Below are 20,044 nucleotides of genomic sequence, written 5' to 3'. Positions count from 1 at the left end.
ACTGAGGAACTGTCTCTCTCACCGTCTCTCTAATAGGAGCACAATCTCCATAACTTCACCTACTCAATCAGTGTATTAATTCCAGAAGCATCACACTCTAATACATGGTCCTTCAGAGTCGGATTGAGGAAACAAACCGAAAATATGGATCCAACACATACGGACGCACCTGACCCATCCATGCGGCCCCAGTGAGTAAGACATCCCCCAGCTCACCTGGGTGATTATACTGTTGAATGTCTCCCTCACCAGGAACAACGCCTATCCACAAATCAGGCACCCCCCTCATTAGTACAAAGGAGTAGTCGAGCGGACATCCGATCAGAGAGGAGTGCTACCAGCTCCAGATATAGAGCCCGCTCATCGGGGAGCTCTTCCCAGATCTATCCGACCTCCAAGCAGCTATGTTGGAGGAAAGAATGAAGCTCATGGAGTTTAATGACCTACGACGTCAGCTAGAGCAAGAACACAACGTCGACGTAGAGTGTTGACGCATAGCAGCCAAGCCAGAGGAGTTCAGCCACAACAGGAAGAAGCTCAGCATTGACAGGGGGAAGCTCACCGTCCCGAGAAGCAATAGCTACACAACTGAACAGGCAGCGGCATCTACAGAAGGTAGCTAATGAGCTAGAGCTAGCCAAGCTTGTCACATCCTGTCTTAAAGAAAGCGATGAAGGTGTGATGCAGCCAGAACCCAGATGACTCAGTCAGAGCAGAGGAGCCCCTCACCAGCACCGTCTGATGAATCATGTGACAACTTTGCGTCTATCCCACTGACACAACCACAACACGCCAACCTAGGAGAAACAAGGTTGAGCCTATGAAGACTCTCATCATCTTCTCCCCTGCCTACCCGAGGCACTCATCAGCAGCTCCTGTGGTTCCGTACCCAGATCCTGTGGTTCTGCACCCTTCTCCAGCTCCCGTGGTTCCACACCCAGCTCCTGTGGTTTTGCAACCAGCTCCCGTGCTTCCGCACCCAGCTCCCGTGGTTCCACACCCAGCTCCCGTGGTTCCGCACCCAGCTCCCGTGGTTCTGCACCCTGCTCCAGCTCCCGTGGTTCCGTACCCAGGACCAGCACCTGCGGCTCCATAACCCGAACCAGCACCTGCAGCTCCATACTCTGGACCAGCATCCGCAGCGCCATTTCCTGCATCAGGATTTACACCATACCATGTTCCAGGTGAACCCTAGTTACCTGCGGGACAAAGCATGCCTTATCCAGTTTCAGCAGCCCCAGGCTTCCATTCAGGTTTAGGCGTGCCCTATCTCAATCCAGCAGCACCATGTCCTGCCCCGGGACAGATGGCACCCTACGCGGAGCCTGCTCCGCCACCTGGTACAGATCAGCTGATTGCCTCATCATACGGCATGCCGAAACCGTTGTTGCCCTACTTTGAGAGCGGTAGAGAGAGTGACTTTTCCCTCCTCAAGATTGCCCTGCTGGTTGGCTGGTCCTTGCAAGGCATTACTAGCTTTGTGCAGACAGCACCAGTTGAACAACAGTGCCTGCTCACCACTAACGTTTCGCCTACCGCTGAGCTTTTCAAAAATGTGAAGTGACTTTGGCAGATCGATACCCTTCCCTATGTGAGTGAGAAGCTGGTGACTCGCTCAAAACAAGACCAGCAAGCCATGACGCTTCTCCAGAAGTCCTCCTCTAGCATAGAAGTTGATGGGGTTCCGCGCTACGCTACACCCCTGCTTCGTCGAGTCAACGATGCAACTCTCCATTCTCCAAAGGAAGTTGTACTGCCAAGCCTTCGTAGCACAGAGCGAAGACTCTCCAACGACTCAAAATGCACAGAGGTGTACTGTCAGAAGATCAAGAAGCTGCAGACGGCAGGTTACGTGTCACTGGTGCCACCCGAGGTAGCTGAACAATCTACTGAGTCCTGGTTTATAGCCCACCATATTGTGCATCACAATGGAAAGGATAGTATTGTGTTTAACTGTTCGTTCCAGCATAAAGGACAGTTGCTCAATAACCTTCTCCTCCCTGGACCAACCTTGGGGCCATCCCTGCTTGGTGTCCTCCTCAGATTCCGTCAATATGTCATAGCTGTACGTGGTGACATCCAAGGCATGTTTAATCAGAAGCAGCAGACTACATAGCCGCAGAGAACCTCCTCCTGAAGCCAAGCTCAGATGGAATCGTTTCCTGAAGAGGTCAAGGCTGTCACGACAAACCGTTCTACACCTTCTAACAGTCGTCTGGGTCCCTTGTCTCCTGAGTATGATAAGGATTCAGGACTCCTAAGAGTTGGCGGTAGACTGCGAAGAACATAGCACCTGGAGATGGATGCTATGCACCCCATCGTCTTGGATCTGCATCATCCACTGACCAAGCTACTCATTCAAGATTTTGATGAGACTCTCTTCCATCCCGGCCCGGAGAGGGTTCTGGCGGAACTGCGTCGTAGATACTGGATTCTGTGGGGAAGTGAAGCCATCCGGAAGTTTCAGCACACCTGTTTGCAATGCCAAAGATGGCGCGCCCAACCTAAAGTTCCAAAGATGGCACACCTACAGTGGGGAGAACAAGTATTTGATACACTGCCGATTTTGCAGGTTTTCCTACTTACAAAGCATGTAGAGGTCTGTAATCTTTATCATAGGTACACTTCAACTGTGAGAGACAGAATCTAAAACAAAAATCCAGAAAATCACATTGTATGATTTTTAAGTAATTCATTTGCATTTTATTGCATGACATAAGTATTTGATACATCAGAAAAGCAGAACTTAATATTTGGTACAGAAACCTTTGTTTGCAATTACAGAGATCATACATTTCCTGTAGGTCTTGACCAGGTTTGCACACAATGCAGAAGGGATTTTGGCCCACTCCTCCATACAGACCTCATCCAGATCCTTCAGGTTTCGGGGCTGTCACTGGGCAATACAGACTTTCAGCTCCCTCCAAATATTTTCTATTGGGTTCAGGTCTGGAGACTGGCTAGGCCACTCCAGGACCTTGAGATGCCTCTTACGGAGCCACTCCTTAGTTGCCCTGGCTGTGTGTTTCGGGTCGTTGTCATGCTGGAAGACCCAGCCACGACCCATCTTCAATGCTCTTACTGAGGGAATGAGGTTGTTGGCCAAGATCTCGCGATACATGGCCCCATCCATCCTCCCCTCAATATGGTGCAGTCGTCCTGTCCCCTTTGCAGAAAAGCATCCCCAAAGAATGATGTTTCCACCTCCATGCTTCACGGTTGGGATGGTGTTATTGGGGTTGTACTCATCCTTCTTCTTCCTCCAAACACGGCGAGTGGAGTTTAGACCAAAAAGCTATATTTTTGTCTCATCAGACCACATGACCTTCTCCCATTCCTCCTCTGGATCATCCAGATGGTCATTGGCAAACTTCAGACGGGCCTGGACATGCACTGGCTTGAGCAGGGGGACCTTGCGTGCACTGCAGGATTTTAATCCATGACGGCGTAGTGTGTTACTAATGGTTTTCTTTGAGACTGTGGTCCCAGCTCTCTTCAGGTCATTGACCAGGTCCTGCCGTGTAGTTCTGGGCTGATCCCTCACCTTCCTCATGATCATTGATGCCCCACGAGGTGAGATCTTGCATGGAGCCCCAGACCGAGGGTGATTGACCGTCATCTTGAACTTCTTCCATTTTCTAATAATTGCGCCAACAGTTGTTGCCTTCTCACCAAGCTGCTTGCCTATTGTCCTGTAGCCCATCCCAGCCTTGTGCAGGTCTACAATTGTATCCCTGATGCCCTTACACAGCTCTCTGGTCTTGGCCATTGTGGAGAGGTTGGAGTCTGTTTGATTGAGTGTGTGGACAGGTGTCTTTTATACAGGTAACGAGTTCAAACAGGTGCAGCTAATACAGGTAATGAGTGGAGAACAGGAGGGCTTCTTAAAGAAAAACGAACAGGTTTGTGAGAGCCGGAATTCTTACTGGTTGGTAGGTGATCAAATACTTATGTCATGCAATAAAATGCAAATTAATTACTTAAAAATCATACAATGTGATTTTCTGGATTTTTGTTTTAGATTCCGTCTCTCACAGCTGAAGTGTACCTATGATAAAAATTAGAGACATCTACATGCTTTTTAAGTAGGAAAACCTGCAAAATCGGCAGTGTATCAAATACTCGTTCTCCCCACTGTACCTCCTGCTCGTCCTCGACTGTACAAGCCACCCTTCTACTCTACCGGAATGGATTGTTTCGGACCATTCAACATAAAAATCTGACGTCGCAACGAAACTGATGGGGCATCGTCTTCAAATGCATGACCAGCCGCTGCACCTACCTGGAACTCCTGGAGAGCCTGGATGCCGATGCCTTCCTGATGTCTCTAAGACGGTTCATTGCACGTTGAGGGAAGCCTTTTCAAGCTTCTTTCGGACAATGGTGCGAACTTCATTGGAGGAGACCAAGAACTGCGAGAGGCCTTCAAGGCGATGGCCCCCCACCTGAAGGAACAGTTGGCAGAACAGAGGATAACATTCCCGTTCAACCCACCAAGCGCTCCTCACTTTGGTCGATTGTGGGAAAGAGGTGAAATCAGTGAAGCCTGTTCTCAAGGTCATACTCAAGGAACAGACCGTCACTGAAACCTTTCCCCACACTGTGCTTACCGAAGTGGAGGGAATCTTGGACGCAAAACCCCCCGGGTACATCTCCTCCAATGTCGGGGACCCAGATCGCGTCACATCGCCCCTCCTACTCATGGGACACTACGACTCATCTCTTCCTCAATTTTTGTATGACTCCAGTAACATCATAGGGAAACACCACTGGAGGCATAGCCAAGTCCTTGCCTATCACTTTTGGTCCCAGTTCGTCCGCTATCACTTGCGAAGTCTACATGAAAGACAGAAGTGGAGGAAGGAGGGAAGGGAACTTACTGTGGATCAAGTGGTTCTCATCGTGGACTCTCACTGTCACCGTCTCTCTAATAGGAGGACAATCTCCATAACTTCACCTACTCAATCAGTGTATACATTCCAGAAGCATCACCCTCTAATTCAACCTTAGAATCCCGATGTTCCATGCGGGGTTTAATTGATGAAACCCAAAACATCCGGTGACGTTTCCCATGGAAACCTACCAAGGCTAACTCACCACAGTAACATGAAAATGCAATGTCAGCTGTAAAATGTATGTAATGAATACATTTAAATATCTATATTTAACCGTATAATTACAGACACTGCAATATGCATGAAAATGAATCCTGATTGTTTCAACCCTACCCTCTCCGTTGATAAGAACCTTAGCCCAACCAGCCGAAAGATGACGCTATTATTCCTTTTACGTCGCTTGTCATTATGGTGGTGAGAAGAAGTTCTAAACGGATGCTTTTGATTTGTACCACCTATGACATGTCTGGGTTTACCCTTTTGTCTTTTGCAAAGCCTAGTTTACTAGCTGATTGATCTATCCTCCATTCGCCATGATCAGCTGACATAGCCCACCCCAGTAGTGGTTCTGGCAAATTATACTTTTAACAAACTCCCTTTCATCTGTGGTTCTAGCTTGCTTAGCCTACAATGTGTGTTTTTGCAGAAAATGTTGGCCAATGTTAAAAAATATATAATTTAGCTACCGGAGCAGTTAATTAAGGTAGATTTTTTGGGGGGGAGGTTGGGGTTTGCCTTTTTTCACTTTGACCACCTGCCGCACCAAAGCTCTGTGCATGACCCTGTCACGCTGGGAGTACCACACCATACAAGACTAATACATTTGGCTGTAACAAGCACATATTGTACTCACATGTCTATACTCAGTGAGAGTTTGGAAGTGTAAAGAAACATCCTGGGATTCGAAAAACAACAAAACGGCCGCCCCACTACTTGTTATACAGGGAAGGGATGGGGTAGGGAAATATAACACATCTCAAATTCATAGACAGTGCTCTGACCGTCTATGACATCCACATGATAGTTTTGAACTTATTTTAAAGTTACATAGATTGTTTGTTATGGCAGTTCATTCATGTTTAATAACGACTCGAGAGAAAATAATGTGTACACCAGTTTTATTGACAACAAACCACAGAACCATAGCTCAACATTTATGCACAGCAAGTGACTAAAACTTACATTTTACAGCAACAAATAATTTTCTAATTATTTGACTTTACAATAAAGTGTTCAGTTAAGATGCTGACACTATGGAGTTGCATTTTTTGTTTCAGTTGAGTGGATGTTTTGCTGTATTTATCATGTTCTTAGGGCGCACACCGAGGGCAAGTCCACAGTTTAAATCGTTCCACATGTTTTCACCTTCAGAGGAAACACGGAACAGAAATTCACTCTTAAATCAACTCCGATGTAGACACAACAATATAATTGTTTGTGTGTGTGTCAGATGTATTTGTTAAATGTACTATGAAAAACTTTCATTTGATGAATGGATCAGTGAATGATAGTGGGCCAACTGTACCTCCCGCGTTCATTTGAATACATGGCTCTCTGCCACCAGAATTACTGGGCTCTCCTCTCCCCCAGTTCTGGTAATCAAATTTGGAGCCGTCACTCCAGAACCATTGCCTGTTCTGTGGGGAAGAAGTAAGGTCACAGTTTCAAAGAAATCCCATATTATAATTATTAATATTTTTAGGATTGTTATTATTGGTATTCATGTTATCAGGTGTGCTTTCTGAAAGCAGGAACAACTTCTAAAATCCAACAAACTTATTATTTTCTTTCCTCCACCACCTGTAGCGCCAAACCGCAAAAGCTACCAACACCCAAACAACTTTAAAATGTGTAGACTGGCACTGGTACTGTTGCTTGAAAAAAAAAATGTTTTGATACTTCTTATACACTGAGTGTACAAAACATTAGGAACACCTTCCTAATATTGAGTTGCGCCCCTTTTTGGCCTCTGAACAGCCTCAATTCGTCAGGGCATAGACTCTACAATGTGTCGAAAGCGTTCCACAGGGATGCTGGCCCATGTTGACTCCAATGCTTCCCACAGTTGTGTCAAGTTGGCTGGATGTCCTTTGGGTGATGAACCATTCTTGATACACACGGGAAACTGTTGAGCATGAAAAACCCAGCAGCGTTGCAGTTCTTGACATAAACCGGTGTGCCTGGCACTTACTACCATACCCCGTTCAAAGGCACTTAAACAGTTTGTCTTGCCCATTTACCCTCAATGGCACACATACACAATCCATGTCTCAATTGGCTCAAGGCTTAAAAATGTGACTCCTCCCCTTCATCTACACTGATTGAAGTGGATTTAACAAGTGACATCAATAAGGGATCATAGCTTTCACCTGGATTCACCTGGTCAGTCTATGTCAAGAAAAGAGCAATATAATGTTTTGTATACTCAGTGCACTTAAATGAACTAAAGAGGAACAATGGGTACATTTTGAAGATGTACATGCTTATCCCCAGAATCGTTTCACCTGTCTATTTTCAAAGGATAAAGCTAAGAACATAAACAACTTCATACACTGAGCAAAAATATAAATGCAACATGCAAAGTATTGGTCCCATGTTTCATGAGCTGAAATAAAAGATCACAGACATTTTTCATACGCCTTAAAAAGCGTATTTCTCTCTAATGTTGTGCACAAATATGTTTACAACCCTGTTAGTGAGCATTTCTCCTTTGCCAAGATAATCCATCCACCTGGCAGGTGTGCGGGAGTGTGCAATTGGCGTGCTGACTGCAGGAAAGTCCACCAGAGCTGTTGCCAGAGAATTTAATGTTAATTTCTTTACCATAAGCCGCCTCCAACGTCGTTTTAGAGAATTTTGCAGTATGTCCAACCGGCCTCTCAACCCCAGACCACTTGTATGGCGTCTTGTGGGCAAGCGGTTTGCTGATGTCAACATTTTGAACAGAGTGCCCCATGGTGGTGCTGGGGTTATGGTATGGGCAGGCATAAACTACGGACAACGACTACACGGTTTAGTCCCGTGTAGCTCAGTTGGTAGAGCATGGCGCTTGCATCGCCAGGGTTGTGGGTTCGATTCCCACGGGGGGCCAGTATGAAAAAATAAAAAAATTAAATAAATGTATGCACTCACTAACTGTAAATCGCTCTGGATAAGAGCGTCTGCTAAATGACTAAAATTTAAAATGAGATCCTGAGGCCCATTTTCTTGCCATTCATCCACCACCATCACCTCATGTTTCAGCATGATAATGCACGGCACCATGTCGCAAGGATCTGTACACAATTCCTGGAAGCTGACAATGTCCCAGTTCTTCCATGGCCTGCATAATCACCAGACATGTCACCCATTGAGCATGTTTGGGATGCTCTGGATCGACGTGTACGAGAGCGTGTTTCAGTTCCTGCCAATATCCAGCAACTTCACACAGCCATTGAAGAGGAGTGGAACAACAGCCTGATCAACTCTATGCAAAGGAGATGTGTCGCATGAGGCAAATGGTGGTCACACCAGATACCAGCTGGATTTCTGATCCACACCCCTACTTTTTTTTTTTAAGGTATCTGTGACAAACAGATGCATATCTGTATTCCCAGTCGTGAAATCCGTAGATTAGGGCCTAATGCATTTATTTCAAATGACTGATATCCTTATGTTAACTGTAACTCAGTAAAATCTTTGAAATTGTTGCATGTTGTGTTTACATTTTTGTTTATTGTACATTGGAGAAAGACTACCTCTTAAGTACTGTGGTCAGTTTGTAAAACCTTGTGAATTAAATTAAAGTATAGTGGTTGGTGGGCTCTACTTGGGGAGAGTGGGTCCACCAAGAGACCGAAGTGAGAGGAGTGGAGGCACCACACATACTTCAGGTAAGTGTCTGATGTCCTCTCAGCCACCCTGTCCCAATCTCTCAGATAGAACCCATCTCCACTCTCACCAATAAGCACCATTGAATCTTAGTTATAATGACTTGACATCCTCCTAATCGGTCCAGAACTCTTATTCATTTTACAGCAGGTTTGCAGGTCACAAAAATAAATACCATTACATTGTAGTATAGATCAATCCTTCCTTCCTTCCTTCTCTCCCAAGCCAAACTTGTCCCTCTCCACCCTTTACCCCACCCAAGCCAAGCTTGTCCAAACCTCCCATCCTTGCCCACCAAACCAAGCTTGTCCCAACCTCCCATCTTTTCCCACCCTCCTTTCCTCTCAGACACATTTACACCCATCCACCAACTTACTCATCCATTCCCACTCAACATATACCCTATGCATCCACACATCCATTCTCTCCCACCCTCCTACACATATTCACCATCCCTCACAGTCCCATTCATATGCACAGACACACACACCCACACATATCTACACTCACATGCACACACACATCCATAGAACAGTTATTGACATACATGGTATATTTCAGTTTCCATTTAGCCCGTTGGCATCGGCTACCTCTTTATCATTACTTCATAGAGAAGAACAGATACTTGAGGAGTGTAGAGTATAGATTGTATTGAGGGGAGGGGTAAAGAATATTGTTTCAATTTACTATCATCAGCAAACCGCTTGCCCACAAGACGCCATACAAGTGGTCTGGGGTTGAGAGGCCTAGCGAGCTCATTGCTTTTTTCCCTCTTCGTCCTCTCCTCAGTACAAGGGGCAGTCCTCCTTCAACTGGAAAAGGTTTCTTGCAGCTTGAATAGGGCTTCATCTGCGCTTGTGAATTCCATCCTTTGCCTTCCCTTCCATTCCCACAGCACTGCCGGGAAGCGGAGCTGAGATTTGATCCCTTTTTCCTCCAGTGACTGTCTGATTGGAATGTATTCCTTGCGGGGGGGTTTTCTCAGCCTAGCAGACATGTCCTGGATGAATCGAATGGACTGGCCGTGGATTTGGATTTCCTTTGCACCTTGTGCCTTCAGAATGTTAATTTTGGTCTGATAGTTCCAAAGTTTGAAGTTTACCGTTACAAAGGTATTTAGCGTTCTTCAGTTTCACGCCGATCCTATGGCATTGTTACATATCTTCTGGTGATATACCCACATCAAGTTCCTCTGATATCAGTTTGACCACGTAGCTGGAAAGGTCTCCTTGTTCCTCGTCTTCTGGTGAGGACAATATTCTCATGTTACGTCTCATTCTGTTTTCTTGCTGATCGAATTCCTCTTCTAAAGTTTGCAACATTGTTTCCAAAAGGCTAATTTTGTTGTTTTGTTTGTTCATGTGCCTGCCTTGGTTGTGCGTGTCTGACACGATACCTTCTACTTCCTTTTCGAGCAAATCAACTTTTTTAACAACAGATTGTAGCAGTTTGTTTGTTTTGGTGTGCATTGAGAGCATTTTAGCTATGTTTTCCTGGATATCCTTTAGCTGTTCATTACTCTTGTTTGCATCTCCAAGTTGCTCCTTGTGTTTTCCTCTGGGGGAAGCCATGGCATGTTGGATTCGTGTCACCGCGCCTCTTTACCAACTGATTGGTTCGCTGTTGTACATAACTGACTGTTCACTCTCTCCTGCTTGGAGATATGTTTATTTATCGATTTTAAAGGCTTAATATAAACTTTGTTGTCTGGTTTCTACATTTAACAACAGTTTTGTCGGTACAAACCGGTGCTACTCACACCCAATGCGTCCTATCGGTATGTGCATGCGCCTCTATGTTTTTCATCTCCCACTGAAATGCCCCTGATGTCATTGCTACACCTTATTGCCACAGCCAATAGTTCTATGACCAATGAGAACAGTCCAGGCAACAAAGGACAGCCTTGGCGACAAACCCTACCAATAGAACATATTTCTGATAGCCAACCATTTGTGTTAACTGCTGCTGATGGAGCAGAGTACAGTAATTAATAGAACAATCGCCCAGATTCACCTTTACTAGTACAGATTACACTAATTCCCATTCAACTCTGTCAAAGGCCTTTTCGGCATCTAGAGAGACAATGAGTGAGAGGTCTTTCTTCCTGCCAAGATGGTTTATGATATTCAAAGTGTGTCTCACATTGTCCGTTCCAAATCTGGATTTGACAAAGACAGTCTGACCAGGCTTAATGAGGTCTGGAAGCAGGATTTCCATTCTGCAAGCGTCTTGGCAAGTATCTTATTTATTTTTTTTGTTATTTTTAAAAAAAAAAATTTTGGGGGGATGGATCAGCTTAATATTGCAGATAGATTGTATCTTCTATCAATGTAATTGTCTGCATCACTTCCAATCCCCCATGTTTTATTTTATTTTATATATATATATTCCCCTTTATTACTTTTCAACCCCACCATCCTTTCCCTACTTGGAGTAAATTAGTGAACAACAACGCCCAGGCCTCTACTTCCGGTCTATACTTACTATCTACACCTTATGGACAGAGTTAATTTTACAATAATTCTATATCTATATATATATATATATATATTTATTTATTTTTTTGCTCCTGAACTTCTTCTACTCTCAACCTCTCCGATCATTGCTTCTAAATGCCATATCTTTCTAACTGTGCTCTTTCCCAAAAGCTCCCAACATACAACCTATATACTTATTATGGACACAGTATGCTTACATTATTAGCTATCTTTGTTATTATTTGTTGTTATTTGTTATTAGTCCCATCCTTCAACTCTATTCAATACCTCCCATCTATCTCTTAACACCATCCATATAGGATTTCTATTTGCCATATATATTTCAACCGTACTGTGATGTTTTACAAAAGTTCTGAACCTTTCTATTTTCATTGCTTCTACAGATTGTGAATTAAAAATAAAAATTTTTGCTAAAAGTATTATTATATTATTGATTGATTGACTATGACTTTTCAGATCACCCAGTAATGCTATCTGCAAGGTTAGTTCCAGGTAAATATTGCAATCCTTTAGCCATTCCTGGACCTGTGTCCAAAAACAAGCTACAAATGGACAGAACCAAAACAAATGATCTAATGATTCTATCTCTTCACAGCAAAATCTGCAGAGCTGGGAAGATTGTATCCCCCATATAAATAACATTCTATTGGTAGCAAGAATTTTATATAATAATTTAAATTGAAAGATTCTAATTTTTGAATCCGGTGTCGTTTTGCGTGTCAGTTCATAAACACTATGCCATGGGATCGGTACGTCAAAGATCTCTTCCCAACTATTTTGCAATCTATATGGGACGGCTGTCAATCCTTTGGTCCTTAAGTGAAACTGATATACTTTTTTATTTATCACAGTTTTCCTTAACCAATTATGTTCTTTAATGCAAGGCCGACAGACAAGTTCCTTACTTTCTCCCCCTTCAACTTTCCTCTTCCACTTTTGCGGTAAGGCTGCAATTATTTGGTTGTAATTTTGGGTAGAGCAGACATTTCCATATGTTTTTGTTAGCTGCATGTGCGACATAACTCCACCAGTCCTACCGATGATATCATTTACGAAGATTATACCTTTTTTAAACATTCTTGGCAAGTATCTTAACATCAACTCCGACAAACTAGCTGGTCTAAACAAAGAGCACTCTAATGAACTTCTTTTTTCAGTAACAGGCTAATGGAGGCAGTTTTCCAGGACTCTGATATGTGGTCTCTTTCGAACATATCATAAGAGCAGGCATAAAGATAGGGCATATCTCAGGCCAAAACGTCTTATAAAACTCTACAGAGGAGCCATCTAGACAAAGTGCCTTTCCGGAGGGCATTGCTTTAATAGCTTCCCAAACCTCTTCGGAAGTAAGGGGGGTATTCAACTTAGTTCTATGCTCATCTGATATAGTGGGTAAAGTGATCTTATTCAGATATCTTGCTTTGTGTGGTCTAAATTGAGTTAGTACAAGTTAGTGAGTTCCAATTTACCTGAGTTGGCGGTTGTTTGTGTAAAAGTTCTAAGTTCTTTACCTCAGCTTTAAAATGTTCCCTCTTTTCCAATCTAAGCTCCTTGATCAGAGATGATTGGGAGATAATATATCCCCTTATGGTTGCTTTAGCAGCATCCCAGATGGTTGCAGCTGAGACAGGAGATAATTTATCACAGTACTAGCTTGACAAACAATTATCTTAAATCACAGTGCACAATCCTTCATTGTACAGGAGAGATGCATTCATTGTTGACCCGGAGTTCTGACAAAACGTGTAAATTATGGTATGAAATAAACCAAAACTTGTTTCTCACAAGTTGACAGTGGTGGAAAAAGTACTTGATTGTCATACTTGAGTAAAAGTAAAAAGTAAAAGCCATACATCAAATTCCTTATTTTAAGCAAACCAGACGGCATGATTTCATATTTCTTTCATTTACAGACAGACGGGCACAATCCAACACTCAACATAATTTACAAATGCAGTATTTGTGTTTATTGAGTCCGCCAGATCAGAGGCAGTAGGGATGACAACGTGTTATATTGATAGGTGCATGGATTGGACAAAGGGTGTACCAAGAGAAAGGCAGGTTGAGGTTGCCAGGATCAGAGTAGTACGTATGCTGAGGCAGTGGAGAGAGTAGTAGAGGAAGATGGGTACAGGGCGAGGGATCCTGAGAGGATCTCTGTGAGTAGGCCGAGGCCAATAGAGAGTGATATGAATATTATGTGCTTCAGTAAGGTGGGTTTCTTAGCAGTTATACCCATGTTTGTCAAATGTACTGCAGAAATGGAATGTACAGTGCCTTCAGAAAGTATTCATACCCCTTGACTTTTTCCATATTTTGTTGTGTTACAGCCTGAATTTTAAATGGATTAATTACATTTAGATTTGTGTCACTGGCCTACACACAACAGCCCATAATGTCAAAGGGGAATTATGTTTTTCGATTTTTTTTAAACAAATTAATTTAAAATGAAAAGCTAAAATGTCTTGAGTCAATTCAACCCCTTTGTTATGGCAAGCCTAAATAAGTTCAGGAGTAAAAAATTTCTTAACAAGTCAGATATTAAGTTGCATGGACTCACTCTGTGTGTAATAAAAATGTTTAAGATGATTTTTGAATGACTACCTCACCTCTGTACCCCACACATACAATTATCTGTAAGGTCCCTCAGTCGAGCAGTGAATTTCAAACACAGATTTAACCACACAGACCAGGGAGGTTTTCCAATGCCTTTTAAAGAAGGGCACCTATTGGTAGATGGGTAAATTAAAAATTAAAAGCAGACATTGAATATCCCTTTTGAGCATGGTGAAGTTATTAATTACACTTTGGATGGTGTATCAATACACCCAGTCACTACAAAAGATACAGCCATCCTTCCTAACTCAGTTGCCAGAGAGGAATACAACCGCTCAGGGATTTCACCATGAGGCCAACGGTGACTTTAATACAGTTACAGCGTTTAGTGGCTGTGAGAGGAGAAAACTGAGGATGGATCAACAAGATCGTAGTTACTCCACAATACTACCCTAATTGACAGAGTGAAAAGAAGGAAGCCTGTACAGAATTCAAATATTCCAAAACATGCATCCTGTTTGCAAAGCAACTTTTTGTCCTTTTATATAAAATGTTTGGAGAAAATCCAATACAACACATTACTGAGTACCACTCTCCATATTTTCAAGCATAGTGGTGGCTGCATCATATTATGGGTATGCTTGTAATCGTTAAGGACTGGGGAGTTTTTCAGGATTAAAAAAGAAACGGAATGGAGGAAAACCTGGTTCAATCTGCTTTCCACCAGACACTGGGAGATTAATTCACCTTTCAGAAGGACAATAACCTAAAACACAAGGCCAAATCTACACTGGATTAGTTTACCAAGAAGACAGTGAATGTTCCTGACTTGTCGAGTTACAGTTTTGACTTAAATCTGCTTGAAAATCTATGGCAATACATGAAAATGGTTGTCTAGCAATGTTCAACAACCAATTTGACAGAGCTTGAAGAATTTAAAAAATAATAATGGGCAAATGTTGCACAATCCAGGTGTGGAAAGCTCTTAGAGACTTACCCAGAAAGACTGACAGCCATAATCGCTGCCAAAGGTGATTCTTACATGTATTGACTCAGTGTTGAATACTTATCTAATCAACATATATTAGTGTTTTATTTTTCATAAATGTTTTACAAAGTCATAAACACAGGCTATTTCTCAAATTCATCTTCTTAAAAAGTTATTATAAAACCTAACCTTAACCACACTGCTAACCTTATGCCTAACCTTCAATTAAGACAAATCTAATTTTGGTTTTCATGAATGTTTACGATATAGCCAATTTTTTACTTTGTGGCTGGGGTAACTAATGGAAACCAATATTTGGTCCTCACTCATGTTGTATTTGACTTCCTTTGTGATTGGTTGACAGCTTCAGCAGCGTGAAGAATGGCAACCATGTCCTGTTCAGAGAGTTTATCTACATCAAGGCCACAGCTCATAACAGGGCCTCCTTTATCCGCGTTCTCTGGAGGTGCATCAGACAGATTGGAAAGAAGGAAGGCAGGTCTAATGTGAGTGTGTCTGTGTGATGTGGTAACACTGTCTTTGACCATATGAGAAATGTGAATATAATTTAGTAAAAAAGTTATGGAATTCTACTCTATTATAAAAAGGACCTCCTGTGTGTGCCGTTGAGTTATATACAGTAGATACAATGAATATCCCTGGTGTTTGTCAGTGTTGTTATAGGTTATGTGCTCTGCTTGCTACAGACTTCCTGGCCATGTTGGAGTACAGCTCGCTTCTGCAGCTCCTCTGTCCAGACATTCAAGTGGAGATGGTACAACATGCAGCAAGGTCTGTGATTTGGCATTATTCATTGAAATTGTCCAGTATTACATTACATTAAGTTAAGCATGCTTTCATCTCTGGATTGTCAAGACATGACTGTGAACCTTTCAAGTATACACTATGGCCATATCCAACTCATATCTTTCAACATAGGATAGTGCTGATGGATGATGCCATGGACTGCCTCATGTTCTCACACTTCCTCTACTCTTTCCAAATCCAGTTCTACTTTGAAGGTAATTTCGTCTGCACAATGCAACGACCAGAGAAATTGGTTTACTACTGCGTAGTACATTATCCAGGTCTCTGTATTTATAGCCTCCCTACTGTTATTTTATTTTACTTCTGCTCTTTTAATCTCAACACTTTTTTTGTTGTTTTATTTTACTTTTTTATTTAAAATAAATGCACTGTTGGTTAAGGGCTGTAAGTAAGCATTTCACTGTAATGTCTGCACCTGTTGTATTCGGCGCATGTGGCCAATAAAATTTGATTTGATTGAAATAAAGGTGACTAAAACAAAAATGATGATCACATAACTCCAAATCTAGAGCCCTAGCTCCTTTTCAGCCTCTGATTGGGTAGACTCTAGACTGCACAGTGTCACCTGAAATCCTGTATCCTTTTACTTTCCACTTAGAGTTCCTGGAGATCATTGCTGTGATCTACCAGGACCTGCTGTCAGGGAAGAGCCCCAACACTGTGATCATCCCCACCTCTACCTCAGTGAAACAGCTCCCCCTGGTGGCCACAGAGGAAACAGACTCAGGAAGGAGTGGGCTCATCTGTGTTCGGAGAATGCTTTGAGGGACGTTGTGAGAGGTTCAAACACAAGTAAGGAACAGTTTCATTACAATAAATTGCTCTAAATAAATCTGAAGATTACAATGACAATAGAAATAATCAATGATTTTCAGTCAACATTTGTACTCACAAGATTATACCTCTTTGTGAGGCTCTTCCTGGGATTAGTAATTGGCCTAAAAGGACAAATACAGTTGTATTCAATTTAACTAGGATACATAATGCTTGATTAAGTTAGTGATTTATTGATATTGTGTGTTTCTACATAGCCATCCTTCTACACCTGCCTTTAGAGAGGTCATGGAGAAAACACAGAGTAACCTATGGCTTTGTGATGGCTCTGGTCAGACATGAGGATGTCAACCAGGACATTGGTGAGAACTACAGTGTTGTTTTCTGTTCATAACAAAGACTACTGTTCTCATAATGCAATACAAATGCAAGCCATGCAATACTACAATGAACCTTGGCAGGCTTTTCATTTTAACATATCACCATTACAATGGGCGTGGGCTGCTTATCTGATGTTCATAACTGTGTGTTGTCGCTGCTAGGTGCCCTGCCAAAAAAGTCAGAGCTGCTCATTGACCCTGAGATGGACCAGGAGGTGGATAAACTGAGTAAACTGGAGCACAGAACCTACTTAATTTAGTTCCATTCTGACCAATATTGAAACCTTACATTCACCCTAATACTAATACTGTTGAAAATGTTTATAATTGGAATCCTTAATTGGTGCAACTGGCACATCCATTTTGGATGTTACAACAACAAAGAAGTTACTGCAAACAACGAACACTGTTTTTCCCCCCCTCGGACATCATTGCACACGCGACAGAAGAATATATATATACACTACCGTTCAAAAGTTTGGGGTCACTTACAAATGTCCTTGTTTTCGAAAGAAAAGCAATTTTTTTGTCCATTAAATTTACATCAAATTGATCAGAAATACAGTGTAGACATTGTTAATGTTCTAAATGGCTATTGTAGCTGGAAACGGCTGTTTTTTAATGGAATATCTACATAGGCGTACAGAGGCCCATTATCAGCAACCATCAGTCCTGTGTTCCAATGGCACGTTGTGTTTGCCAATCCAAGTTTATCATTTTAAAAGGCTAATTGATCATTAGAAAACCCTTTTGCAATTGTTAGCACAGCTGAAAACTGTTGTGCTGATTAAAAAAGCAATAAAACTGGCCTTCTTGAGACTAGTTGAGTATCTGGAGCATCAGCAATTGTGGGTTCGATTACAGGCTCAAAATGGCCAGAAACAAAGAACTTTCTTCTGAAACTCGTCAGTCTATTCTTGTTTGGAGAAATGAAGGCTATTCCATGCAAGAAATTGCCAAGAAACTGAAGATCTCGTACAATGCTGTGTACTACTCCCTTCACAGAACAGCGCAAACTGGCTCTAACCAGAATAGAAAGAGGAGTGGGAGGCCCAGGTGCACAACTGAGCAAGAGGAAAAATACATTAGTGTCTAGTTTGAGAAACATACGCCTCACAGGTCCTCAAATGTCAGCTTCATTAAATAGTACCCGCAAAACACCAGTCTCAACATCAACACTGAAGAGGCGACTCCGGGATGCTGACCTTCTAGGCAGAGTTGCAAAGAAAAAGCCATATCTCAGACCGGCCAATAAAAATAAAAGATTAAGATGGGCAAAAGAACACAGACACTGGACAGAGGAAGATTGGAAAAAATTGTTATGGACAGACGAATCGAAGTTTGAGGTGTTCGGATCACAAAGAAGAACATTTGTGAGACGCAGACCAAATGAAAAGATGCTGGAGGACTGCTTGATGCCATCTGTCAAGCATGGTGGAGGCAATGTGATGGTCTGGGGGTGCTTTGGTGGTGGTAAAGTGGGAGATTTGTACAGGGTAAAAGGGACCTTGAAGAAGGAAGGCTATCACTCCATTTTGCAACGCCATGCCAAACCCTGTGGACGGTGCTTGATTGGAGCCAATTTCCTCCTACAACAGGACAATGACCCAAAGCACAGCTCCAAACTATGCAATAACTATTTAGGGAAGAAGCAGTCAGCTGGTATTCTGTCTATAATGGAGTGGCCTGCACAGTCACCAGATCTCAACCCTATTGAGCTGTTGTGGGAGCAGCTTGACCGTATGGTACGTAAGAAGTGCCCATCAAGCCAATCCAACATGTGGGAGGTGCTTCAGGAAGCATGGGGTGAAATCTCTCCAGATTACCTCAACAAATTGACAACTAGAATGCCAAAGGCCTGCAAGGCTGTAATTGCTGCAAATGGAGGATTCTTCGACGAAAGCAAAGTTTGAAGGACACAATTATTATTTCAATTAAAAATCATTATTTCTAACCTTGTCAATGACTACATTTCCTATTCATTTTGCTATATTTCCTATTCAAACTCATTTCATGTATGTTTTCCTAGAAAACAAGGAAATGTCTAAGTGACCCCAAACTTTTGAACAGTAGTGTATATATATTTTGTTCTCCACATTGCCGAATCCTCCTCTCCTCTCCTCCATTTTCAGAAAAATAATACAAATAATAAAAGGTGCTGGGCGACCAGTGTTTCCCCTAATGCAGATTAAATATTTAATATTTAACTTGTAAACTGTGAACAAAGCTTTAGGTATAGCTAATAGCAACTAACTTCAAAGTACTGTTGTTATGGAGTAGGTCATAGAATCACATATTTGAAACTCACATTGCATACCTTGAAATTAATCTAATATTACCCTTCAGTGTTGTCACCCTCAGCATCAAATAGTATTATATTGTAATAATAATAATAATAATAATATGCCATTTAGCAGACGCTTTTATCCAAAGCGACTTACAGTCATGCGTGCATACATTTTTTGTGTATGGGTGGTCCCGGGGATCGAACCCACTACCTTGGCGTTACAAGCGCCGTGCTCTACCAGCTGAGCTACAGAGGACCATTGTATCTCTTTCCACAGCATTACCCAGATTGCTATCAGTCCCACGTCCAACAGAAGCGCACCCGGACACAAAGAGCCCCTGAGGAAAGCCTCCCCACGCAAGTCCCACCACCACCGCAAGAGGATCAAGTTGGAAAGCGATGGATCCACAGAGACGACTCCTCAGAGAACTGAGGCTGACCTCACAATGGCCCTGTGAGGCTGTGTTTACACAGGCAGACAAATTCTGATATTTCTTTCCACTAATTGGTATTTTGACCAATCAGATCAGCTCTGAAAAAGAGCTGATGTGAAAAGATCTGATGTGATCGGTCAAAAGACCAATTAGTGGAAAAAATATCAGAATTGGTGTACCTGTGTAAATGCAGACAAAGATGATCTATTATACCGACAACATAGCCGAGTGACCGCTCTAACACTGGAAATACATTTACATGTCCTCAATGATTGAAGGCAGTCGAGATCAGGTGGGACCATTCTAGCCAATGAGTGGGCAGATATGCGTGTGAACAACAGGTACTTTTCCTCAAAGTTGCCAAAATGCCACGTGCATCCACTTATATCTGTACATTTGTAACAGCCTAAACATTACGAAACTTATTTTCAATCAAATAAGCCCCACATAATTCGACACTCATAGAACTCAATACGAAAAAGGGTTTCTCACGTGGACAGATTCTTGGGTGGAGTAAAACCTCTCACTTGGCCT

The 20,044-nt window shown here is 42.5% G+C and overlaps 1 pseudogene across 1 annotated transcript; it reads left to right on the top strand.

Annotated features, from left to right (window-relative positions):
• The first annotated feature begins 1,636 nt into the window (after positions 1 to 1,636).
• LOC311134856 (centriolar satellite-associated tubulin polyglutamylase complex regulator 1-like) lies at positions 1,637 to 19,534 on the top strand (annotated as a pseudogene). Its single transcript has 9 exons — positions 1,637 to 1,873; positions 9,968 to 10,011; positions 15,172 to 15,317; positions 15,515 to 15,599; positions 15,747 to 15,829; positions 16,234 to 16,427; positions 16,667 to 16,771; positions 16,925 to 17,017; positions 19,329 to 19,534. The product of its transcript is annotated as a centriolar satellite-associated tubulin polyglutamylase complex regulator 1-like (transcript).
• The last annotated feature ends 510 nt before the right edge of the window (positions 19,535 to 20,044 follow it).

Source organism: Coregonus lavaretus (assembly GCF_964263955.1).
Source record: "Coregonus lavaretus genome assembly, chromosome: 9".
NCBI lineage: Eukaryota > Metazoa > Chordata > Actinopteri > Salmoniformes > Salmonidae > Coregonus > Coregonus lavaretus.
This window is presented reverse-complemented; position numbering and strand designations above follow the sequence as displayed.